The sequence below is a fragment of the Pan paniscus genome, chromosome 16, assembly GCF_029289425.2.
Source record: "Pan paniscus chromosome 16, NHGRI_mPanPan1-v2.0_pri, whole genome shotgun sequence".
Taxonomy (NCBI): domain Eukaryota; kingdom Metazoa; phylum Chordata; class Mammalia; order Primates; family Hominidae; genus Pan; species Pan paniscus.
In genome coordinates this window covers 61309532-61335918 of record NC_073265.2, presented here as the reverse complement: position 1 = coordinate 61335918, position 26387 = coordinate 61309532, and the positions used below count along the sequence as shown (strand labels likewise).

General features: G+C 40.5%; 1 protein-coding gene and 1 pseudogene across 8 annotated transcripts in view; one reads left to right on the top strand and one right to left on the bottom strand.

Annotated features, from left to right (window-relative positions):
* Positions 1-26387, top strand: part of MYO9A (myosin IXA) — a 298032-nt gene that overhangs the window by 47536 nt on the left and 224109 nt on the right. The window contains exon 2 of one of the 8 annotated variants that reach the window (XM_063596765.1): positions 6542-6586. The exons of the other annotated variants lie outside the window; for them this stretch is intronic. The gene's annotated coding sequence lies outside the window, so the exon portion shown is untranslated. The remainder of the gene's footprint in view (positions 1-6541; positions 6587-26387) is intronic. 8 annotated transcript variants of the gene reach the window in all.
* Positions 6713-26306, bottom strand: LOC134729088 (SIN3-HDAC complex-associated factor-like; annotated as a pseudogene).

Below are 26387 nucleotides of genomic sequence, written 5' to 3'. Positions count from 1 at the left end.
CATTTATAATTACTAATAGTTTTTATGTATTTTCACTAAGAATTCTAAGGTTTTTAGTTATTCTGTTAAACTCTGCTTTGTGTTGTTCTTATGAGTAAACTTGAGGGGGTTTCTACAGAGTAGAAAATTTGCAGAGTAAAACAATATAAAATTTTTTTATAGCCTTAAAAGATTTTTAATAGAATGAGTAAACATTTGAAGCTTCTGGAATTGTATTACTTAAATGGATAAAAGCACAGAAGCTTTCTAAGTACTTTATATTACACTGTTTTATCAAGAAAATAAAATCTCATTTTGCAAACAATAGAAATATGTCTTGTGGAGGGAGAGATTTTAAGTTATTTAAGATTCATGTTTTGGTTATAGTCTAGTCTCCATGTGGCGTCCCAGTAGAAGGGCAAAAGGTTAGTTTATTTTGAAACTGTTAAAGTAGTGTAATATTTTAAAAATAAATATTGGGGGCTGGGCACAGTGGCTCACACCTGTAATCCTAGCGCTTTGGGAGGCTGAGGCAGGTGGATCACGAGGTCAGGAGTTTGAGACCAGCCTGGTCAGCATGGTGAAACCCCGTCTCTACTAAAAATACACAAAATTAGCTAGGTGTGGGCAGGCGCCTGTAATCCCAGCTGCTCGGGAGGCTGAGGCGGGGGTTACAGTGAGCCGATACTGCGCCACTGGACTCCAGCCTGGGCAGCAGAGTGAGACTGTCTCAAAAATAAAATAAAATGAAATAAATTAATTAATTAATATTGGGAATAATATTTAAACCAGATGCTAATATTTGTACTTTTCTCAGGTATTTAGTGATTATGGTAAAATATAATGTTGAGACAGTCTTAATTTATATAGTAATAATATTAATATATTTAATAAGTATATTAGATTAAATATATAAATTTATGTAATTAATATAGTTAATAGATTATATCATAAGATTATATTATGTAATATATAATTATCAATATTGCTAATAATTACCTATATATTATATAATGTATTAATATATGATTATATATTGTAATATATAATGTAATGATTGCAGTATAATAATACATTTATTATATGGAATACTAGTTTAACTTCAAATAACCAATCTCTTTTATTTCTTTTTTTCCCTCAGATTCCTTTTTAGCACAAATAACTAATTTGTTGTTTTTTTTTTTTTTTTGAGACGGAGTTTTGCTGTTTGTTGCCCAGGCTGGAGAGCAAAGGTGCAACCTCAGCTCTCTGCAACCTCTGCCTCCCGGGTTCAAGCAGTTCTCATGTAACATACAATAAAGTGCATAAATCTTCAGTATTTACAGTTAAAAATTTCTTACATATGTATATACCGGTTATCCACCACCCATATTAAGATATAGAATGTTTATAAAACTTTGTAAGGCCTTCCTTTTGTGCTCTGCCTATATAACTTCCTCTCCGCTAAGGAAACCATGCTTCTGGTGTCTGTATCCATAGATTTATGTTGTCTGTTTGTGAACTTCATATAAATGGGATAATTTAGTATGTACTCTTTTATCTGGCTTTTTTCTTTCTTTCTTTCTTTCTTTTTTTTTTTTTTTGAGACCAAGTCTCACTCTGTTGCCAGGCTGGAGTGCAGTGGTGTGATCTCTGCTCACTGCAACCTCCACCACCCGGGTTCAAGTGATTCCCCTGCCTCAGCCTCCTGAGTAGCTGGGACTAGAGACACGCACCACCACGCCCGGCTAATTATTGTAGTTTTAGTAGAGGCGGGTTTCACCATGTTGGATAGGATGGTCTTGATCTCTTGACCTCGTGATCCGCCCGCTTTGGCCTCACAAAATGCTGGGATTACAGGCGTGAGCCACCACACTTGGCCTGTATTAGTCAGCTATTACTGCTTAACCTGAAAATCTCCAGTGGTACTCAAGTATTTGTTTCTTGGTTAAGGATTTGTGGGTCAGCTGGGACAGCTCTGCTGTGTGTATCTCATCTTCTTATGTGCACCAGTAGGCCAGATGGGACATGTTCTTTTCATAGTGGTAACATAAATGCAAGAAGGCATATTTCTTGCAGTTGTTCAAGCATATTTCAAGATGTGTTTATGTCGTGTCTGCTGACCTTCCACTCCTTAAACTAAGTTGTGGTGTAGCCAAAATTCATGGTTGCGGAAGTATAAGTCTTCAATGCATGTAAGGATAAGAAGTGAATATTTTTGAACAATGAGCTACTACAGATGTTGAGTTTATTTTTCATATATATATTGGCCTTTTATATATCCTCATAATAATCTGTTTAAGTCTTTTGCTCATTAAAAAGATTGGGCAGTTTTCTTATTTTTTAGCTGTTTTTACAAAAATCTGGATCTAAGTCTTTTGTTTGATATGTGTATTGCAGGTATCTTCTGTGCCTTTTTACTCTCAATGATTTTTTTAATTGAATAGAAGTTCTTTATTTTAGTAAAGTCAAATTTATTATTTTTTATGGTTAGTACCTAGTGTGTTTTTGTTGTTGTTGTTGTTGTTTGAGATCCCACTCTAGGTTCGTGTAAATATTCTTTTTTTTTTTTTTTTTTTTGAGACGGAGTTTTGCTCTTGTTGCCCAGGGTGGAGTGCAGTGGCGTGATCTCAGCTCACTGCAACCTCCGCCTCCCGGGTTCAAGCCATTCTCCTGCCTCAGCCTCCCGAGTAGCTGGGATTACAGGTATGTGCCACCACTCCTGGCTTATTTTGTAGTTTTAGTAGAGACAGAGTTTCTCCAGGTTGGTCAGGCTGGTCTTGAACTCCCGACCTCAGGTGTTCTGCCTGCCTCGGCCTCCCAAAGTGCTGGGATTACAGGCATGAGCCACTGTGCCTGGCTCATGTAAATATTCTCATTTGATCTATTCTAGAAATGTTAATTTTATTACCCTTCATGGTCTATGATCCATCATAAAGTAATTTTTGTCCATGAATTAATTTTTCTAGACAATCCAGTTGGTGCAGCACCATTGACATAGAAGCCTTTCCTTCCCCCATACTGAATTGCAGTGGCATCTTTGTTTTAAGTTAGAACATCATTGTATAGGAGCCTGTTTTTGGATTCTCTTGTGTCTCTCCTTGTACCAAGTACTATACTTTTTGTGGCTTTGTACTAAGTCTTGATATTTGGTAGTATAAGTCCTCCAACTTTGTTATTCTTTAAGATTGTCTTGGCTATTCTAGGTCCATTAGATTTCAAATACACATTGAGAATCAGCTTGTTAATTTGTTCAGAACCTACTAGTATTTTGTTTGGAATTGTGCTGAATCTGTAGATCATTTTGAGGGAGAGTTGGCTTCTTAATGATACAGAAGTCAAATTATTGGATATAGTATATTTTTCCATGTATTTAGGTCTTCTTGAGACCTTACGTGTATTTTGTTTTATTCTTAGATGTGTGGCGGTATCTTTTTAAAATTCATTTGAACTGAGAAACAATTAACATACAATAAAATGCACAGATCATAAATGTTCAGTATGAGTTTTGAAATGGTATACACTGGTGTAATTACCACCAAAAATAAGTGTAACGTTTCCGTTAACTCCAGAGAGTTCCCTCTTGTTTCAGTCAATCCCTTCTTCTCTGCCCCATCTATGCTTTTTAAAACTTTAATTTTTATGGATACATAGTAGTTATATATATTTATGAGGTACTTGAGATATTTTGACAAGCATACGGTGTATAATAATCACATTAGGGCAAATGGGGTATCCATCACCCCAAGCATTTATCATTTCTTTGTGTTACAAACATTCCAATTATACTTCTTTTAGTTATTTTTAAATGTAAAATAAATTATTGTTGACTGTAGTCACCCTTTTGTGCTGTCAAATACTACATCTTATTCATTCTAACTATATTTTTATACCCATTAACCATCCCCACTTTCCTCCACCCCTTTGCTACTCTTCCCAGCCTCTGATAACCATCACTCTACTCTTTATTTTCATGAGTCCAAATTATTTTAATTTTTAGCTCCCACAAATGAATGAGATAATGCAAAGTTTGTCTTTTTGTGCCTGGCTTATTTTGCTTAACATAATATCCTCCAGTTCCATCCATGTTGTTGCAAATGATGGGATCTCATTCTTTTTTTATGGCTGGCTGAATACTACTTCATTGTATTATATGCATCACATTTTCTTTATCCATTTGTCTGTTGATGGACAGTTAGGTTGATTCCAAATCTTGGTGATTGCGAATAGTGCTGCAGTAAACACGGGAGTGCAGATACCGCTTTGATATACTGATTTCCATTCTTTTGGGTATATACCTAGCAGTTAATTTGCTTGATCATATAGTAGTTCTGTTTTTAGTTTTTTGAGGAACCTCCAAACTGTTTTTATAGTGGCTGTATTAATTTACATTCTCACCAACGATGTACAAGTGTTCCCTTTTCTTTACATCCTTGCCAGCATTTGTTGTTGTCTGTCTTGGATAAAAGCTTTTTAACTGTGATAAGGTAATATCTCATTGTAGTTTTGATTTGCATTTCTCTGATGTACAGTGATGTTGAGCACCTTTTCATATACCTGTTTGCAATTTGTACATCTTCTTTTGAGAAATGTCTATTCCAGTCTTTTGCCCATTTTAAAATCAGATTTTTAGATTTTTTTCCTATTGAGTTGTTTGAACTCCTTATATATTCTTATTAATCCCTTGTCAGATAGACAGTTTGCACATATTTTCTCCCATTCTGTGAGTTGTCTGTTCACTTTGCTGATTGTTGCCTTTGCTATGCAGAAGCTTTTTGACTTGATGTAATCCTATTTGTCCATTTTTGCTTTGGTTTCCTGTGCTTTTGGGGTATTACTCAACAAATCTTTGCCCAGACTAATGTCCTAGAGAGATCTCCAATGTTTTCTTTCAGTGGTTTGAGAGTTTCAGGTCCTAGATTTAGATCTTTAATCCATTCTAATTTTGATTTTTGTATATGGTGAGAGATAGGGGTCTAGTTTCTCCCTTCTGCATATGGATATCCAGTTTTCCAAGCACCATTTATTGAAGAGAATGTCTTTTCCCCAGTGTGTGTTCTTAGCACCTTTGTCAAAAATGAATTCACTATAGATGTATGGATTCATTTCTGGGTTCTCCATTCTGTTTCATTCGTCTGTTGTTATGCTGTTTTGGTTACTATAGATCCATAGATGGGATCTCTGTCATCCAGGCTGGAGTGCAGTGTCGCGATCATGGCTCATTGCAGCCTTGACCTCTTGGGTTCAAGTGATCCTCCCATCTCAGCCTCCTTAGTAGCTGGGACCACAAGCTTGTGCCACCACATCCAGTTAATTAAAAAATATTTATCTTGTAGAGATGGGATCTCTCTATGTTGTCCTGGCTGTCTTGAACTCCTGGGCCCAAGTAATCCTTCCACCTTGGCCTCCCAAAGGGCTGGGATTACAGGTGTGATAAAGCACCCAGCCTCAATAACTCTTAGATTTGCCCTTTTGAGGCTATTTTCTAGATCTTGTAGGCTTTATTCTTATGTTATTCTTTTTTCTTTTGTCTTCCTCTGTGTATTTTCAAGTAGCCTGTCTTCAAGCTCATTAATTGTTTCTCCTGCTTGACCAATTCTGCTGTTGAGAGACTCTGATGCATTCTTCAGATTGTCAGTTGAATTTTTCAGCTCCCAAATTTCTGTTTGATTTCTAAAAATTATTTTAGTCTTTGTTAAGTTTATCTGATAGGGTTCTGAATTCCTTCTGTGTTATCTTGAGTTTTGTTGAGTTTCCTGAAAACAAGTATCTTGAATTCTCTAAAAGGTCACATATCTCTGTCTAGGTTTGCTCACTGCTGCCTTATTTAGTTTGTTTGGTGAGGTCATGTTTTCCTGGATGGTCTTGATGCCTGTGGGTGTTCGTTGGTGTCTGGGCATTGAAGAGTTAGGTATTTGGTATAATCTTTGCTGTCTGGGCTTTTTTGTACCTGTCCTCCTTTAGAAGGTTTTCAAGTATTCAAAGTGGATTGAGTATTATGATCTGTCTTTGGTTATTGTAGCTGTCTCTTCATTAGGGTACACCCCAAGCCCCAGTAACACTGTGGCTTTTGCAGACTCATAGAGGTACTGCCTTGGTGGTCTGGGTTAGTTCTGGCAGAATTCTCTGGATTACCAGGCAGAATCTCTTGTTCTCTTCCCTTACTTTTCCTCAAACTAGTGGAGTCTGTATCTCCTTGCTGAGCTGCCTGGAATTGGGGAGGTGTGACCCAAGCACCGCCGTGACCACCACCTCTTGGACTGTGCTGGGTCAGACCTGAAGTCTGCACAAAACGGGGTCCTGCCCAAGGCCTGTGGTGACTATTGCCTGGCTACTATTGATGTTTATTGAGTGTCCTAGGGTGCTTTAGTCAGTGGGTAGTGAATTCAGACAGGCTCCTGTGCTTCTCTTCAGGGAGATAGGTTCCCTTCTGGCCCAGGGTGAGTCTGGAAATGCTGGCTGGGAGCTAGGGCCTGGAGTTGGGAACTTTAGGAATCTCCTTGGTGCTTTATTTTTCTGTGGCTGAGCTGGTGCCTAAGTTGTAGGACAGAGTCCTTTTTACTCTTTCCTCTTCTTTCCGTAGGCAGAAGGAGTCTCTCCCTGTGGCTACCACCTCCCCAGGCCTGTGGTGAGTACTGCCTACTTACCACTGATGTTTTTTCAAGGCCTGAAGGCTGTTTAGCCAGCTTGTGGTGAATCCTGCCAGGCTTGGGTCTCTCTTCAGAGCAATGGGTTCCCTTCTGGCCCAGGGTGGGTCTGGAAATGCTGTCCATGAGCTAAGGCCTAAAATCAGGGACTTTAAGAGTTTGCTTGGTGCTTTATTTTACTGTAGCTGAGTTGATACCCAAGTTGCAAGGCAAAGTCGTTTTTGCTCTTCTCTCTCCTTTCTCAGGCAGAAGGAGTCTCTCACGGTGGCCACTACAGCTGGGAGTGCACTGGGTTACATCTGAAGTTAGCATGGTAGTGGGTCTCTCCCAAGGCCCATGGCGAGTACTGCCTGGCCACTGCTGGCTACTGAAGTTTATTCAAGGTCCAAGGACCCTTTAGGCAGCATTTGATAAATCCTGCCAGGACTGGGTCTTTCCTTTCATGGCAGCTGGTTCCTTTCTGGTTCAGGGTGTGTCTAGGAATGTTATCTGGGATGTAGAGCCTGGAATGGGGGCATCAGGACTGTGCTTGGTGCTTTACTGTATTGTGGCTGAGCTGATATCCAAGTTGTAAGACAACGTGACTCTTTCCTCTCCTTAAGCAGAAGGAGGTTCTCCTGGAGCTACAAGCTGTGCTGCCTGGTGCTGGGGGAGGGGTAATGCAAGCACTGTTTGGGCTGCCCTAGCTGGTGTCTCACTGGGTCATGTGCACCTCAAGTCCACTGATTCCAAGTGCACACAACACCAAGACTTGCCCAGGAATTGAAGTCCTAGTGGCCTAGACTGCCTTCTAAGTTTATGTTTGATCCCAGAGTACTTTAGCTTGCCATGGTAGGGCTAGCCAGAACTCAGGTTCCAACCACTGGGATGGACAATTCCTCTCTGATTAGGGCTGGTCTAAATGCTCCCTCCATAGATGCCGGCTGAATTCTGCCCTGTGCTGCTTTCTCCTGTGACGGGGCAGCACTGAGTTTCAATGCAAAGTCCCACAATCTCTGTGCTATCTCTCCCACAGGTACACAGATTCTGTCTCTGGACAACATGGCTGCTGCCAGAGGATAGGACAGGGGTGGTGTTGGCAGTTCAAGACTGTCTTTCCTACCCTCACCAGTGGCTCTTTTATTTTTTATTTTCTAATAAGACTAGATTTATTCAATACCCTAGTAAAAGTTTTGATTATAAGTATCCAACAGTATAAAAAGTACAAAACAGATCTGTAGATTTCTAATATATTAATACAAAGTGCATGACTACATACAGTACATCTTACAGGCAAAGAGAGGTGGAAGGGGAAAAAGAAGACAGTGGAAGGGGAAAAAGAAGACTGTGGTTGAGGTCTAGTAATAAATAAATACAGAAGTAGAGATGATCCATATTATAGTATATTCTACCACCAATACTGCAGCCAAAATGTACAAAAAAATCATTTCAAAATAACTCAGGAAGATGATAATGGCTGGACTTTTGTAATTCGCCTCAAAGACTGTGGGAGAGCCAACTCAACTCACTGTATAGTCTGTGCATATGGTGGCTTGTAGCATGTAGGTTTTTTCCAAAAGAAGGAAATATAAAATGTTTAGATTAAGAACTATAAAACTACAGGGTGCCTATAAAAGGTGGCTTACTCCTTATTGTTATTATACTATCCAATTTTTAAAATGCAGTTTAAAAAACAAGCGCTGAGTCTTGTTATTACAAGGCAGGCAAATGTTTCTCCCTCATTCTGAAAAGACTGAACTGACGATGCCTTTCCTGAACATTTAGATAAGAGGCAGTAAGAGTACTCTGGTTTGGGTTCAAGTGAGAGGCTTTTCATGAAAATCTTAGGATTGAAGAGCTCTAAGTTCAGGATATCTCAATGTTCAGAAAGCCTCACTAAAAGAAGCCAATCCGAAACCATTTAATGTGAACACAAACCTCTTTTCTTTTAGTAAGTTTTACTTTTAATACAGAGTGAAAGAAAATAAAAACGTAATAGGCTAAAACAAGTCAAACACCCATTCTACACAGATAAAAAACCTTCACAAAGGTCAACTGAAGTAATCCATAGCTGAAACTGAATTGTGCAGATTTTCAGTGAAGTCACAGAAGTCATGTAACACAAACAAAAGTCGATTATATTTACACACTCAGCAAGCCTTCTAAGAAATGTGCCCCAAGAAGCATTAACCTTTGTTTTGTGCCATCCTGAAGACTTGCACATTTTATTTTTCAGATAGCTTAACATTTTTAATTGAGTGTGTTCTCTACCATGCGGTAATGCTTTGGTACTATTCATACAGGGTCTCGCCTGTCCTAAAGACTTGCCATTTCCCCAAGAGGAACTTTGATTCTGCTTTAGAAGTTTTACATAAATTAAAATCTTTATCAAATATTAATATGAAGGGAGGCACAGGATGCAACATATATAGTCAAGTTACCTCTCTGTATATTTAGAAATTACTTTCTCCTCCAAGGTATTTGCAACAGAAAGCTCAGTCTGTCCTGCTTAATAATCAGTAGTACAGGTTTGAATCATCAGAAGCTTGGCAAGACCTTAATATTTCAAAATTATTACGACTACCTCTAGGGGCAAGTTCACGTTACTGAGTTATGAGAAATTTATTATCATGAGGGAAAAAAAGAGTAGCCAGGCATCTTAAAAATGCCCCAACAACTGCTTCTCAATACAGAAAGACTAAAAACTACATACAGTTGATCATACAACAAATCCCATCTCTGTCCCCTGAAATTCCCCTAGTTTCATTCATTAGAAGGGGATTAAAAAAAAAAAAGACTAAAGAGCACTTTACAGCAGCATTCAGCTTTCCTATGAAATACTCAGCATCTTAAATATTATGTACAACTCTTTTTTTAGTAAGCTAGACACTGGCTTCAGAATTTGTGGGAGTGGGGGAAATCAACCCATTCAAAACTACTCTAGAAATTGTCTTTTGGCAGAATAGCAGGTATCCAAGTTAAAAATAAGAGGGTCATTTAAGACCAGCCTGGCCAACGTGGTGAAACCCCATCTCTACTAAAACTAAAAAATTAGCCAGGTCTGGTGGCGGGCACCTATAAACCCAGCTACTTGGGAGGCTGAGGCAGGAGAATCACTTGAACCTGGGAGACGGAAGTTGCAGTGAGCCAAGATCACGCCACTGCACTCCAGCCTGGGTAACAAGAGCAAAACTCCATCTCAAAAAAAAAAAAAGAGGGTCAGTTTGTTGCTTTGTGGTTTTTCAAAATTCAGATGTTTTTTTTTGTTCCCCTTCTACATAAAAACCTCAGTCACCACTCCTGAGTGGAGATGGGCAGAGGCTCTGGCCCCTGCTCCTCTGGCTTCTCGGCAGCTGCTTTCTTATTGCTGCAGCAAGGCTTGAAGAGATGTGTGTCAATGAGAACTTCCCCAAAACGGCCTTTATAGATGATCCCATAACATATCTTCTGTCTTTTCCAGTATGTGAGATCTAAAAAGGAAAAAACTGGTGTTCTGTTAGAACCAGAAGCCATCTCTGTATCTGAGCCGTCATCTGACTGGTTACTGTAACAAGGAGATTGAGCTGGGGAGGCGCTTGAGGTGGTACTGTGAGCATCAGAATTATGACATTTAAATTCCTTCTGCAGTTTACTGATCTGGTTGCTTTTTATCCTGTTCCCAGATAGAGTTTTCACTTTCTTTGGTTTCAATGTAGTCTTTAGGCTGGGTCCAGCCCTTGCATCTACCACATGATGCCAGTTTTTTTTTTGATCCTTCTGGCAACTTCTTCCATCTTTTCACAAGCAGGACAGAGGCATTGCAGATGTCTCCTGAACGAGTCTCATGCAATCCAAAACAGCTCTGGAAGTCCTTTTCATAGTGTTTACTGTCAGTGAATCAAGAACTGGAGGACTTAGCTCTGCAAATACAGCAGCCTTCTATACTTTGGTACATCTTTGGCTTGTGAAAACCAAACATCTTTTCTTCTGGGCGATAGTCTTCCAAAAGCAGCCGTTCCACGCTCAATAACGTCCCCGAGGTGCGGAGTGCACGCCAGGCCAGTCCCCCTCAAGCGCTCCCTCCTCCTCAACTGCCTTGTCTAGCGGCTCTTTTCTTGATAAGATGTTAAAACCAGATTCTGTGATCACTTACCTGATTTTTGGTTCTTATGAAGGTGCTTTCTTGTGTGGATAGTTGTGCAATTTGGTGCTCCTTTTGGGGGCTGGGGGTGATTGCTGGAGGGTTCTATTCGGCCATCTTGCCTCGTCCCTCTTCTCTCCACCTATATGTTTTAATTTCTGTCATTGTGGGTTAGTTTTGTCTGTTCATGGGGTAATCATACCTATGTGCTTTTTGTTTCTGACTTCTTTTGTTTAACATAGTGTTTTAACTGTTGTGATATCAGTAGTTCATTCTTTTTTGTTGTTGAGTAATATTTTATTATGTGGATGTTAATATGTGAATATAACTGCTTATCCATTCTTCATAGTTTAATTTTTTTTTTTTCATTTTCTTTTTTTGTTTGTTTGAGAGAGAGTTTTTGCTCTGTCGCCTGGGCTGGAGTGCAGTGGTGCGACCTCAGCTCACTGCAACCTCTGCCTCCCGGGTTCAAGTGGGTCTCCTGCCTCAGCCTCCAGAGTAGCTGGTGTTACAGGCACCTGCCACCACCCACAAATTTTTGTATTTTTAGTAGAGACGGGGTTTCGCCATATTGGCCAGGCTGGTCTTGAACTCCTGACCTCAGTTGATCACCTGCCTCAGCCTCCAAACGTGCTGGGATTACAGATGTGAGCCACTGCACCCAGCCTCATTTTCTTATTTCTTGCTCCATTACTAGGGTTATGGGAACTCTATGATTTAGCAGTATTCTTGAGGTTAAAGATGGCTGCATGAAATGGCCACTCTTCTTCCATCCTTATTGGTAGGCATGCTTATTGAATCAGCATCATTGATTGATTACTTCCTTAGGAAAGGACTTTGATACTTGCTCATTTTTTAAAGTTAGGCATTGTCAAATTAATGTTGAAAAGAGCTCTTAAAGGAAGTCAAATAAAGCAGTGTATTTATATTATGCATGAAAATAGATGAGAAAGGAAAAGGGGAGAAGCTATGTAGTGAATTTTAGTAAAATGACTAAGCAAGAAAAATGATTGCTAAAATAGATTAATGTGTATGTGAATTTATTTCTTCAACAAATAAATTTTTGAGCTGTGGATACCCATGATGGGAAGGATGAAGCCACTTACTTTTTAATGGAGAAATAAGACAATAAACCAAAAAAATCCAAATAAAAATATAATTTTAGGTAATACATTAAATTCTCTGATAAAAATAAATCAGGATAAGGGGAATAGAGTGATGGAAGATGGGGGATAGAGGATTATTTTAGATAGTATACTAAGGAAAACCTTTGCTGAGGATTTGAAATTTGAACAGAGACCTCAGTGATATGAAAGAAGGTCCAAGTAGGGGACCAGGAAGGAAGTGTAAAGATTCTGAATTAGGAATAAACTTAAAAACAGAAAAAAAAGACCACTGAGGCTTCAGTGGAGTGAGAGAAAGATGAAAGTTGAGGGGATGAAATAATGTAGGCCCTTTTAGACCACAGTAAGAGCTTTCAGTTTTATTTGTGTTAAGGGGAGCCATTGAAGTAGAGTGGCGTGGTGTGATTTTCCTTTAAAAAGGGTGACTCTCTCTGCTGTGTGGAAAAATAGACTATAGTAGAGCAATGATAGAAGGAAGGATACCATGCTTTTTCACTAATTCAGGTGAGAGAACGATAGGGCTTGAAGTAGGTGGTGGAGATGGGAATGATAAGAAAATAGGTTCAGGATGTATTTTAAAGGCAGACCTATAGTGCTTTTTGATGGATTGAATATAAGAGGAATTTCCTGACAGGATTCCTTATAGGAGAGGGTTTAGAAAATGTTTACAGTAGTGCATTAGTCACGGTAGTCCAACTACTATACCTAAACAACCTCCAAATATCAGCAGCTCTATACAAGTAAAGTGTGTTTCTCATTTACATCACAGTCCAATTTAGGTGGTTGGAGGTGGGGTGATGGTAGACACTCTTCTCTATGTGGTCCTTTGGGACCCAGACTCCTTCCCTCTAGTGGCTCTGTGTCCCTGAGGGCCTTAGAGCTTTTCCCCAGGTTGTCTCCATTCTTATAGCAGACTAGGAAAGGCAGATCCTTTTAGAGGTATTTTGGCTCAATCTGGAGAGAATGTGCATAATCTCTGCCCCACATACCATTTGCCTAGGACTTGATCATATGTCCACATATAACCCCAGGGAAGATTGGGAAATAAAGTCTAGTTGTGTGCCTAGGAAGAGGAGGAAATGGGTTTGTAAAAAGAGTATTTGGGGGCTTTTAAAAAGAAAATTTACTTCTAAATACATAGTTTGCAAAGTTTACATATCTAAATAAGTTATATATGTGTTTATATATGTGATTAAACATTTGTATGGTAGTGACTATATTTATTTGTGGAACATTCTAATTGTAAGCACTAAAGAATGAAGAAACTTGAATAGTAGGTCATGAACACAACTTCCCCATAGTTATTTATCTAAAATAAATTCAAAATGTTTAATAGCTCTCCCCTATGATATTTATAGCTGTACGCAAATCAGTAATGTTTTCTCAAATAGATCTTGCCTTTGATATTACAGTGTTTTCTGTATGTACTATGAGGCCTTTGGTTTGAGTTATTTTTTCAACATTAAAGTTCGATTTTTTTTCTTTTTTACTTTTTAAATGTATAATACATTTGCTTGATTCAGTTCTACTTTTCTTGCTACTGGATGACAATGTATAATCTTTTTTCTTTTCCTTTCCTTTCTTTTCCTTTTCCTTTTCTTTCCTTCCCTTTCCTTTTTTTTTTTTTTTTTTGACAGAATCTCACTCTGTCACCCACGGTGGAGTGCAGTGGCTCAGTCTTGACTCGCTGCAACCTCTGCCTTCCAGGTTCGGGCGATTCTCATGCCTCAGTAGCTGTGACTATAGGTACGTGCTACCATGCCCGGCTAATTTATTTATTTATTTTTTTTTTGGGACAAAGTCTCACTCTGTCACCCAGGCTGGAGTGCAGTGGCATGATCTTGGCTCACTGCAACCTCTGCCTCCCAGGTTCAAGCGATTCTCCTGCCTTAGCCTCCTGAGTAGCTGGGATTACAGGCGCATGCCATCACACCCGGCTAATTTTTTTTTTTGTATTTTTAGTAGAGACGGGATTTCACCATGTTGTCCAGCCTGGTCTCAAACTCCTGACCTTGTGAGCCGCCTGCCTCAGCCTCCCAAAGTGTTGGGATTACAGGTGTGAGCCACCACGCCCGGCCTGTATATATATTTTTTTTTTTAGTAGAGATGGGGTTTCACCATGTTGGCCAGGCTGGTCTCAAACTCCTGACCTCAAGCGATCCACCTGCCTTGACTTACCAAAGTGCTGGGATTACAGGCATGAGCCACCATGCCTGGCCAACAATGTATGATCTTTCTTACTAACATTTATCAGTAGAGCCCTATGATAAAGCACGCATAAAGAGAAAGGACACTTTTTTTTTTTTTTAAAGAAAATAACCTTGGGGATTTGATAAAAAAGCAAAAACAAAATTAATGTATGTATTTTGAAAAGTAAATTTTAATAACACACTGCAGAACACTGCACAGAACACTGCATTAAAAATCCTTAGGTACTTTTTAATTTCTTTAACTGAACTTCTAGTTTAAAGGAAACTCTTTATTCCCTGTTTTCTTTCTTCACCACAGTTTTCCTCTATAATTAGTCCCTTCTAACTCAGTCCAGTGAATAACATCATAAGCTGGCCTATTCTGAACCACACCCTGCTAAACCACAGCAACTTTCTTACCACGTTAGCATATACTGTTAGCATATACTTTTGAAGTGTCTACATTGAGATAGAGAATAAAAAGAATATTAAATAATTTTCTATATAAAAGATACAGCATTGTCTGATTGCTATATAAATGCCAGTAATGTGCTTAGTTCTTTACGTGTATTGTTTTATTCTTATGGTCAGCTATCCCCACATCATTTATTTAGTAATCCTTTTTTCTCTGCTGACTTGAAATGTCATCTTTATCATATATTTTCATAGTTTTTTTTTGCTGTTTAGGTCTTGATTTTCTGATTTGAAAGGTAATAGTTTATTTTTGTCTAAGAATTGCTGTTCAACTCAAATTAGGTAATGTATATCAAACTTATTTTTGATTGTAACTATAGATGGAAAATGTGAAGATTTCCCAAAAGCCCAGTGTTTTAACCCATTTTAAAATATATGTATACCTTTATGTGCAATTTTCTAGATTTTAAAATTTTACGTTATAAATTCTTTTCCATATTTCTGCATGGTTGACTTTACAACTATCTCCCACTATTCATGTTTGCTTAATTCTTCAGTTTGGATAGTGAATTTGAATGTCAGGGGGTACTGCCTTATTTGAATCTATTTGTTTCCTAAAGTTTGGATAGCAAATAACAAGATAATGAAGGAAATTCCAGAAGTTTACTCAAACGTATTTGGTTCTTGAGTTTAGGTTGTGAGATTTTTTGAAATCAGGAATTTGGATAACAAGGGCGACCTGTATCCTCAAAGGGTATTGCACTGAAATACCACCCATTATAATGGGTTCTTTTGATTGTAGAGAACAGAAACCTACCTCAGAGTGGCTCAGGGAATAAAAGGGAATTGATTGGCACACTTAACAAGGAATTTCAGTGGTCTAGCTTATTTGAGGCACAACTGGATTCAGTGGCCCAAATATGTTGATAAGATTTTGCTGTGTGTGTTAGTTTCATTTTCTTTTATTGCAGAGGCTTCTTTTATGCTTTCAGGGAATATGGCTGCCAGCAGCTGTAGGTTTAGATCTTTCTAGCTTAGCGGCCCTGGTGTGGGAAGAAAGCTTCTTTTCCGATAGTTGCAGCAAAAATTCCAGTACAGAATCTCAGTAATCAGCCACTGTGGCTAAGAGTAATGAAATAAATTGACTGGGCCTGGGTCACAGCAAATGTCTCTCTTCTCCCTTATCTGGGGAATGAGGTCAGTTCATTCAAACTACGTTCGATGACAAAGATGGAATGACAAGGAGGAGAAATAGTTTTTCAAAGGAAAACAGTAATTTTGAAGAAGGTACAGAGTACTTACTGGTAAGGCTAAGCTGATACACATATACTAGTGTGTCATACAATAATTCACGTTATGTTTTATTTTTTATTTTCATAGTTTTTTGGGGAACAAGTGATGCTTGGTTGCATGAGTAAGTTTTTTTTATTTTTAATTTTTATTTTTGAGATGGAGTCTTGCTCTGTCGTCAAGGCTGGAGTTCAGTGGTGTGATCTCTGCTCACTGCAACCTCCGCCTCCCGGGTTCAAGCGATTCTGCCTCAGCCTCCCAAATAGCTGAGATTACAGGCATGTGCCACCACACCTGGCTAATTTTTTTTTTTTTTTTTTTTCCTGAGACAGAGTCTTGCTCTTGTCGCCCAGGCTGGAGTACAGTGGTGCAATCTCGGCTCACTGCAACCTCCGCCTCCCAGGTTCAAGCAATTCTCCTGCCTTGGCCTCCTGAGTAGCTGGGATTATAGGCACCCACCATGCCTGGCTAATTTTTGTACTTTTAGTAAAGACAGGGTTTCACCATGTTGGCCAGGCTGGTCTTGAACTCCTGACCTCAGGTGATCCGCCCGCCTCGGCCTCCCAAAGTGCTGGGATTACATGTGTGAGCCACTGTGCCCAGCCATTTTTGTATTTTTAGTAGAGACGGAGTTTTGCCATGTTGGCCAGGCTGGTCTTGAACTCCTGACCTCAGGTGATCTGCCTGCCTCGACCTCCCAAAGTACTGGGATTAACAGGCGTGAGCCACTGCGCCCGGCTGAGTAAGTTCTTTAGTGGTGATTTCTGAGATTTTGGTGCACCTATCGCCTGAGCAGTATACACTATACCCAATTTGTTATCCCTCACCCACCTCCCACCTTTTCCCCCAAGTCCCCAAAGTTCACTGTGTCATTCTTACGCCTTTGAATCCTCATAGCTTAGCTCCTGCTTATGAGCGAGAACATACGATGTTTGGTTTTGCATTCCTGAGTGACTTCACTTAGATTAATGGTCTCCAGTTCCATCCAGGTCACTGTGAATGCCATTATTTTGTTCCTTTTTATGGCTGAGTAGTATTCCATGGTGTATATTGACCACAATTTCTTTATCCACTCATTGATTGATGGGCATTTGGGCTGGTTCTATATTTTTGCAGTTGTGAATTGTGCTGCTATAAACATGCCTGTGGGAGTATCTTTTTTTGTATAAATGACTTCTTTTTCTCTGGGTAGATACTTAGTAGTGGCAACTGGGTGATACCCTGTTGTGCAGGTTGGAGTACAGTGGCGTAATTTGGGCTCACTACAACCTTTGCCTCCCGGGTTCAAGTGATTCTTGTGCCTCAGCCTCCTGAGTAGTTGGGGCTACAGGCCCGTGCCACCATGCCCAGCTAATTTTTATATTTTTATTAGGGATAGGGTTTTGCCATGTTGGTCAGGCTGGTCTCGAACTCCTGACCTCAGGTGATCCACCTGCCTTGGCCCCCTAAAGTGCTGGGATTATAGGCATGAGCCACCGCACCTGCCCTACTTTTAGTTCTTTAAGGAATCTCCATGCTGTTTTTTATAGTGGTTGTATTTTACATATAGTGAATGTATTTTACATTCCTACCATCAGTGTCAAAGTGTGTTCTCTTTTCACCACATCCCTGCCAGCATCTATTATTTTTTTGATTTTTTTTATGGCCATTCTTGCAGGAGTAAGGTGGTATCACATTGTTATTTTGTTTTGCATTTTCCTCATCATTAATGCTGTTGAGCATTTTTTCATGTTTGTTGACCTTTTGTGTATCTTCTTTTGAGATGTCTATTCATGTCCTTAGCCTACTTTTTGATGGGATTGTTTGTTTTTTTCTTGCTAGTTTGTTTGAGTTCCTTGTAGATTCTGGATATTAGTCCTTTATTGGATATACACATTGTGAAGATTTTCTTACACTCTGTGGGTTGTCTGCTGATTTTTTCTTTTTCTGTGCAAAGGCTCTTTAATTAAGTCCCATTTATTCATCTTTGTTTTTGTTGCATTTGCTTTTGGGTTCTTGGTCATAAAGTCTTTGCCTAAGCCAAGGCCTGGGAGGGTTTTTCTGACATTATCTTGTAGAATTTTTATTCAGGTCTTAGATTTAAGTCCTTGATCCATTTTGAGTTGATTTTTGTATAAGGTGAGAGGTTTTCATTCTACATGTGGCCTGCCAACTATTAACATTTTATTTATTTAGAGATGGGGTCTTGGTATATTTCCCGGGCTGGTCTTGAACTCCTGTGCTCAAGCAATCCTCCCACCTCAGCCTTTCAAATAGCTATGACTATGGGCATGCACCACTGTGCCCAGCCTGATAATTTATTTCTTCCATTACATTTTATTCAACTGAAATGGTACAAAATATGTTTTCTTTCAGCACCCACTTTTGCTTTTACTTGACATTGATCTGCCATAGGTAAAACTTGGGCTTTTATATTCTTTCTAGTAATGATTAGCTGATATACAGTCTCGTCACATCTTATCTCAAATTCTGTTTCTCTGCCCATCTTTTTTTTTTTTTAATTCTTTCAGTAAAAGTGTCCTTTTTTTTTTCCTTTCTGAGAGACATCTGTCCACCTTTGACCTTAATCTCATTTAGTCTTGCTTACCAAGGAACTTTGGCTTACCAGTTAGACCTTCTTTTTCTTCAGTTTTTAGTTTCTGCTTCCTTGCTTGATCTTATTTATAATCATACAGTTGTGTTCCCAAGCCCGCTGACTAATAAACATTTCACTCACAATACTCCTGCTTTTTTTCTTTTTTCTTTTTTTTTTGAGACAGAGTCTCGCTGTGTCTCCAGGCTGGAGTGCAGTGGCACGATCTCTACTCACTTTACTCACTTCAACGTCTGCCTCCTGGGTTCAAGTGATTCTCCTGCTTCAGCCTCCCAAGCAGCTGGGACTACAGGCGCACACCACCACGCCTGGCTAATTTTTGTATTTTTAGTAGAGGTGGGGTTTCACCATCTTGGCCAGGCTGGCCTCGAACTCCTGACCTTGTGATTCGCCCGCCTCGGCCCCCCAGAGTGCTGGGATTACAGATGTGAACCACTGCGCCTGGCCCTACTCCTGCTTTCTTTGTAGCAGATTCGATCAGCATCTGCTAGCTACTTACTTGCCACTCTGTGGCTTCCTCCTTAACTTCTTGTAATCTTTTTCTGTTTTGTACTTCTTTTCAAGAATACCAGTGATATCCAGAGACCTTTGTCTCAGGCCTAAGCCTAAAATAATAGTATGGAAGGGCTAAAAAAACCCTTAAGAGATGTTTAATTCAATTTTATTTTCCTGTTTTGCTTGATGTTATTTTGATTATACCAGCTTTCTTTTGGCTAGTGTTTGCATGGTATTTCTTCTCCTTTTAAAAAAATACTTTCTGATTCTGTATCCTTATGTTATAGATGTGTGTCTACTGAAAACAGCAGATAGTTGAATTTTAAAACTTTGACCATCTTTGTCTTTTAACTGGAGCATTTACATGTAATATAATATAATTACTTTGTATTTAGCTTTAAAACTTTACTATTTGTTTTCTATTTGATCTACCTATTCTGACTTTTTTCTTTTCTCCTTTCTTGCTTTCTTTTGAACTCATTATTCTGTTTTTTCACTCTACTAGTTGGAAAGTTATACATAATTATTTTTAACTTTTAGTTTCAGGAGTACATGTACAGGTTGGTTCTTTAGATAAATTGTGTGTTTCAGGGGTTTGGTGTACAGATTATTTTGTTACCCAGGTAATAAGCACAGTACCCGATAGGTAGTTTTCTGATCCTCGCCTTCCTTCCACCCTTCACCCTCAAGTAGGCTCTTGTGTCTGTTGCTCCCTTCTTTGTGTTCATGGCTACTCAGTTTTTAGCTTCCATTTATAAGTGTGGTGTTTGGTTTTCTGTTCTTGCGTTAGTTTGCTTAGGATAATGGCCTCCAGCTCCATCCATATTGCTATAAAGGACATTATCTCATTCTTTTTTATGGCTGCATAGTATTCCGTGGTGTATATGTGCCACATGGAAAGTTACACTTAAAAAACCTTTTTTTTTTCCTTTGAGACGGAGTCTCACTTAGTTGCCCAGGCTAGAGTGCAGTGGTGTGATCTTGGCTTACTGCAACCTGCGCCTCCTGAGTTCAAGCGATTCCCCTGCCTCAGCGTCCTGAGTAGCTGGGATTACAGGCACGCAGCACCCTGCTTGGCTAATTTTTTTTTTGTACTTTTAATAGGGACAGGGTTTCACCATGTTGGCCAGGCTGGTCTCGAACTCCTGACCTTAAGTGATCCGCCTGCCTCGGCCTCCCAAAGTGCTGGGATTATAGGCGTGAGCCACCAGGCCCAGCCTAAAAAAAAGTCTTTTTTAGTGGCTACCCTAGAACAACCGTCAGCAAAATTTTCCTGTAAAGGAGCATATAGTAAAAGTTTTTGGCTTTGTGGACCGGCCTGGGCAGCATTCCATCTCTTGCTATGGGGTGATACTTCTTGGGGTGATACTTTTCCGGCTGGAAACGTCTGTGGCCACTGGCGCCTCTGCCTGAGTTTTTCTTGGGCCTGCTGGGCTTATTCTGATCACTCTGAATGGCAGGCTGTGTTTGGCTTGCACTACCAGCCTGGATCCCACACCTACCAAAGGAGGGTGTGTGAGTGAGCGAGGGGTTTGGCCACTCTACACAACCGAGCATGCTGGCTGCAGCGGGGCAGGCAGCTCCGGGTGCTGGCATAGGCGCTGGCTTCCTTGCAAGGCTGTGGATCAGGCATACCTCAAGCAGCTTCCACGGCTGGCACTGGGGAATGCAGTGGTGCTCGGAAGCTTGAAGATGCCAGGAACCGCAGCGCCCCAAAGAGGGTGTCAGAGCCCTGGCTTGGGGAGCCCCCAGGTCTGGACTCCATGAAGGGCCTTAGCTCTTTTCTCCTTCTCTCTTCTCTCCTTCTGTTGCCTACAATGGGACGAACAAGGGGCGTATTTCAGCCCTGTTTGTGTTACAGCTCTTTTAGTCCTGCCATTTGGCAGGTCCTGAGTTCTTGTTCTGCACCCAGGAAGAATGAGGTACACGGACAAGTGGAAGGTGAGCAAGGTGAAGGGGAGCTTTATCGAGTGATAGAACAGCTCAGAGGAGACTCGCAGTGGGTAGCTCCTCTCTGCAGCCAGGGTGTCCTGATGAGTGTTCAGCTGTCAGCAGAGTGGAGACCGTGGAGTGGGTAGCTCCTCACTGCAGCTGGTAGTTGGATATCTCTTCAGCTTTCAGCAGAGGAGACCCTGGGGTGGGTAGCTTCTCCCTGCAGCTGGTTGTCCTGTCATCTTCTCAACTCCCGGCAGAGAGGAGACCCTGGGGTGGGCACCTTTTCTCTGCAACTGGCAGGTGGTTGTCTCCCCAAGTCTGGCTGAGTTCAGGCTTTTATAGGTCTCAGCAGGGAGGGTGTGTGTACTGATTGGTTCATTGACAACCATGGGTGGGCCTGGAGAAAGCACCACAAGTTCCCATTCTGGTCATCGGGTGCCAATGGAAAGCCTGGTCCCCAGGCTTCAGGCCTTCCCTGGCTTGAAGGTGGGGTTTCACCAGGGACCTGCCTCCTTTTGCCCAGGAGCCTGCCTGCCTCCTGCTGCTGTTCATGGTGCCCAGGCTGTTTGTGACAGGGGGTGCCTACAGGTACTGAGCTGCCCTCAGTACCCCCTCAGCCTCCCTCTAGTGTTTGTAGGCACCCAAAGTTTAGAGGGGGCCAAGGTGGCAAGGGGCTGGTGTATCAGTGCTATCTGGAGCGTGTGCACACTTGGCCAGGCTGTGACAGTGCCCAGGCTCGGAACCAACCTTTCTCTGAGATTGGAGTGGGTGCTGGGAGTGAGGAGAGGCCAGGCAGTGGGAGCAAACACCTCTGAGCCTGCAGGGACTGGGCGGGGGGCCTTCCCAGGCCTCTGAGGGTGCAGAGATGCCTGGGTCTGCAGCTGCAGCTTGGGCGGCTGCAGCTGTGCCTGGGAGGGTGGGGCTCCTGCCTGCTCCCATCCCCCAAGAGCACAGTGATGCCCGGGTCTGCAGCCCACTGGGCGGGTGGCCACAGCTGCACCTAGGGAGCGTGAAACTCCTGCCCTGTCAACTCAGAAGGTGGCGGGGTTCCCACCTGTTCCTGGCTTCTGCTGCCTCCATGGAGCCTGCAGTCCTGGCTGCACCTCCCCCACTGCAGCTGATGTCATGCAGTGGCCGCTGTAGATGGGCCGCTGCTGCCATCGGTGGCATGCACTTACAGTCCCAGCTACTCGGGAGACTGAGGCAGGAGGATCACTTGAGTCCAGAAGGTTGAGGCTGCAGTGAGCCATGATTGTGCCACTGTACTCCAGCCTGCATGACAGAGACAGACCCTGGCTCTATAAAACAAAAACAAATACAAAAACAAAACAACAACAAAATAAAGTGAGTTAATGGAAAAGGAGCTGTAGGAGTGAGTCAGAAAAAGAGCAAGACTATCAGGAAGACTACAAGAAAAATAACTATGTGAGTACACTTTCAAGAACGAGAAATTGGCTGCTTTAGTCATGCCATAGTGTGGTGTGTTAAAATGAAGAATGAGGAAAGACCTTTGGATTACCAACTCTGTGGAATTTCGTGACTTCTCCGGAGCATTGTCAAGTAGCTTGCTATGTGGAAAGAGTGGTAAGGGAGTAGAAAGTGAGTTCCCAAATACTTTGGAATACAGTGATTTTCAAATACTATTTTCTGGACCAGCAATAACAGAATTACCTACATTTCCTCAACTCATAACTATTGTTGAGCCTGGTAATGTACATTAAAAAAATTTGTTTGTTTGTTTGTTTGTTTGTTTATTTATTTATTTATTTATTTAGAGACAGAGTCTCACTCTGTCACCCAGGCTGGAGTGCAGTGGCATGATCTTGGCTCACTGCAAGCTCTGCCTCCCGGGTCCACGCCATTCTCCTGCCTCAGCCTCTGGAGTAGCTGGGACTGCAGGTGCCCACCACCATGCCCGGCTAATTTTTGTATTTTCAGTAGAGATGGGGTTTCACCATGTTAGCCAGGATGGTCCTGATCTCCTGACCTCGTGATCTATCCGCCTCGGCCTCCCAAAGTGCTGGGATTACAGGTGTGAGCCACCGCGCCCGGCTGGTAATGTACGTTTTGAAAAAGCTCCCCAGATGATTTTGATGAAAGCTCGTGTCTCGGATTTGCAAATACAGATTTTCCAAGCTGTTTAGCAAGGACTGGCTTGTGATCAAGATGGATTTCTGAGTGGTATTTTGAGACAAACCCTCCTTTTTGTAAAAAAAAAAACAACAACCACAAAGCAGTAATTGATAAAATAACAAAGATAAAACCAAACTGACAAAACTAGGACTCAAAAAAGGTAAACACTTCTATGTTTCAGGAAGGAGCAGGTGTGGTTTTGGCTGCTTTGAAGTAATGGGGAAGTGTAATTAGAGTTGGGCTTATTGTTGGAAACAGTGATCCAAGATAGGACTCCTGTTAAAAAAGATGTTTCTAAGTTTACTTCCAGGGCTGCCATATTATACAACTTTAGGGATTAGATTGTAGTTACTTAGTACAGTGGTCTTTAACCTTTTTGGCACCAGGGACTGGTTTCATAGATGAAAATTTTTCCACAGATGGGGTAGTAGGGGATGGTTTTGGGATGAAACTGTTCTGCCTCAGAGCATCAGGTATTAGATGATTAGTTAGATTCTCTGGCATTAGTTAGATTCTCATAAGGAGCATGCAGTTTAGATCCCTTGCATATGCAGTTCACAATAGTGCTTAATGCTTCTATGACAATCTCATGCTGCTGACGATCTGACAGGAGGCAGAGCCCAGGCAGTAATGCTTACTTGCCTGCTGCTCATCTTCTGCTGTGCGGCCCAATTTCTGACAGGCCATGGACTGGCACTAGTCTATGGCCCAGAGGTTGGGGACCCCTTAACTTAGTACATCTCCTGGAGTGGTACAGGTCACAGCCTCCCTGGCTGTAAGAAGATTTGCTGCTGACTGCTGCCAGATGCCATAGCGTATATGAAGCAAACACTTAGGGATTCAGGAAAGCAAACATAGCTATACAACTAGGAACTTGGTAACTCAGAGTATATCCTCACTGTTATTGCAGAGCAGAATCTCCAGCTAGACTATCTGTAAGAAAAATATTTATGAGATAACTGAGGAAATTTGGAAATTTGAATATCAATTGATCATTTAATACCCAAATTTTTAATTTTAAAAAATATATTTATGATACTGTAGTTCTCTTAAAAAAGTAGTAAACATGTTCTCAGTAAGTGTTTGTATGAAAAACAAAAGAAGTTCCATCAGAAGTGCATTTGTAAAGCTAAATTCTCAAATATATGAACTCATCTCATGCTAAGGAAGATATGAAATAACCATAAGAGCAGTTCCGTCTGGATGACATTTCAGTGTTAGTCTGAAAAATATTAAATTACATACTGAGGATTTTCAAAAAGAAAAGGAGTAATAGCCCTTAAGTATAAATAATTTTGAAATGTAAATCGGCAGAAAAAAGATGAGGTGGATTTGAAAATGACAAAAACTTTAGAAGTGAAAAATATAGTTGTAATTTTTAAAAGCCAACAGCATGGTGTTCATGAATGAGAAGAGTCAATTAGATGTCAGTTCTGTCCAATATTAATCTGTAAAATCAATGCAGTATTAAAATCTGAAAAGCTTTTTTTCACGATAGTAAACATGCAAGCTTAAACATTTTTATGGTAGTGTAAATAGCCAAGGTAAAATTTGTAAAGAACAACACATTAAGGTAATGTGCCCTTCAGATACCAAAATTTATTATAGGACTGTAGTAATTAACAGAGGTTCAGGGGTGGAAAAATAGACCTATGGAACAGACTATAGAGCCCAGAACAGATTGATAGGTACAGATCCATAGATGGAATCTATTTTCAGTATGCTATGAGATAGGACTGTTAATTTTCTTCACTCCAACTCAGATTAGCAATTGAACCAGTACCACAGTGAATAGTTTATCCTTTCCTCACTAGTTTATTTCTTTTTTTTTTTTTTTTTTTGAGACAGTCTCATTCTGTCACCCAGGCTGGAGTGTAGGGGTGCGACCTCAGCTCACTGTAACCTCTGCCTCCCGGGTTCAAGTGATTCTCCTGCCTCAGGCCCCTGGGTAGCTGGGATTACAGGGACGTGCCACCACGCCTGGCTAATTTTGTATTTTTAGTACAGACAGGGTTTCACCATGTTGGCCAGGCTGATCTCGAACTCCTGACCTCAGGTGATCCGCCCGCCTTGGCTTCCCAAAGTGTTGAGATTACAGATATGAGCCACCACTGCTGGCCTATATGGCTGGGTTTTTTTTATATGTTTTGTATTAATCTCTGTGTTTGAAAGACCATCTAGGCAAAAAGGAAAAAATAGTTTCTTGATTAGAAGACTTTGACAAATATGTAGTAGTATGAGAGGATAGATAGTACCCTGGGCAACATGGTGAAACCCCATCTCTACTAAAAATACAAAAATTAGCCAGGCAAGGTGGCGCACACCTGTAGTCCCAGCCAGGTTGAGGTGAGAGGATCACCTGAGCCCGGGAGATGGAGGGTGCAGTGAGCCAAGATCATGCCGCTGTACTCTAGCCTGGGTGACAGAACAAGACCCTGTCTCAAAAAAAAAAAAAAAAAAAAGGAAGTAACTGAAAGTATTTCTTCTTATTATTTTTTTAATAGCACATCATCCTTATATGTTAAAGGACGAAATAAATAAGGGAAATATTGATGACACATGAGAGTAGTTTTTTGGGGGCATATAACTAACTAATGAAGATAAGAAACAGGTTTTATCAGCCCTGGAAAGTGTGTGGGGCATATTTTCTCAGTAGAAGACAGGAATGGAATAAGATAGATGAGGTAAAGATAGGAATAAATTTTGAGTTGGAGAAGCCATTTGAAGGAAATCACTATTTTCTCAGTGAGGTATAAAAGTTGAAATCATTCTTCTAGAAGTGTAATATACTGTATATGAGGTTCGAGAAGATGGGAAGAAAATGCAGAATACTTGTAAGGAATGCAATAAACAAGGTTAGGTAAAAAGATATAATGGTAGCATTGAAGGAAAAAGGGAAGCTGAATAAAATTTGTAGTGGTGCCTAGTTGTATAATTGTGTTAAATTTGCCTAGCAAGTCAGGGGCAGGATTCTTTTGTCACTCTTGCCAAACTCCCTTCTCCTTCCCACCTTGTGGGAGGGAGTGAGTCAGAGCCTAGAATTCCTTGAAAATATATGTCTATCTCCTTAGTTGGTTTCTCTCATCATTTTCATGGTTTTATGTAATTTCTGTGTTTATCTATCTTCTTACTGTTTTTAACAAATTTTACAAAATTTTTGCTCCATTGTTGGGATGCTTTCTTGTTTTTGCTTTATCCTTAAGAAATTTTGGGTACAGGGCAATTAGATTTGCATGATTATTCTGTCTTAATCCAGTCTTTGTTAAGTATAAGGAAAGAACTTGGTTCTAATCCCAAGTTCCTTACAAACATTTGAGACAGCAGGGGAAAAATAATTTTTCTTTGTACTCTTTGGATTTTTGTATAATAAAACATTGAAATATATGTTTTTTTTGGCAAGTTACTATTTTAGAAAGTGCCTAGATTTGGACAGTGAAACTTAATATTATGTGGTCTCAATGAAACTGTTGCTGTGCTAAGACAAGAGTTAGTATTTTGTGTTTTAGAAGA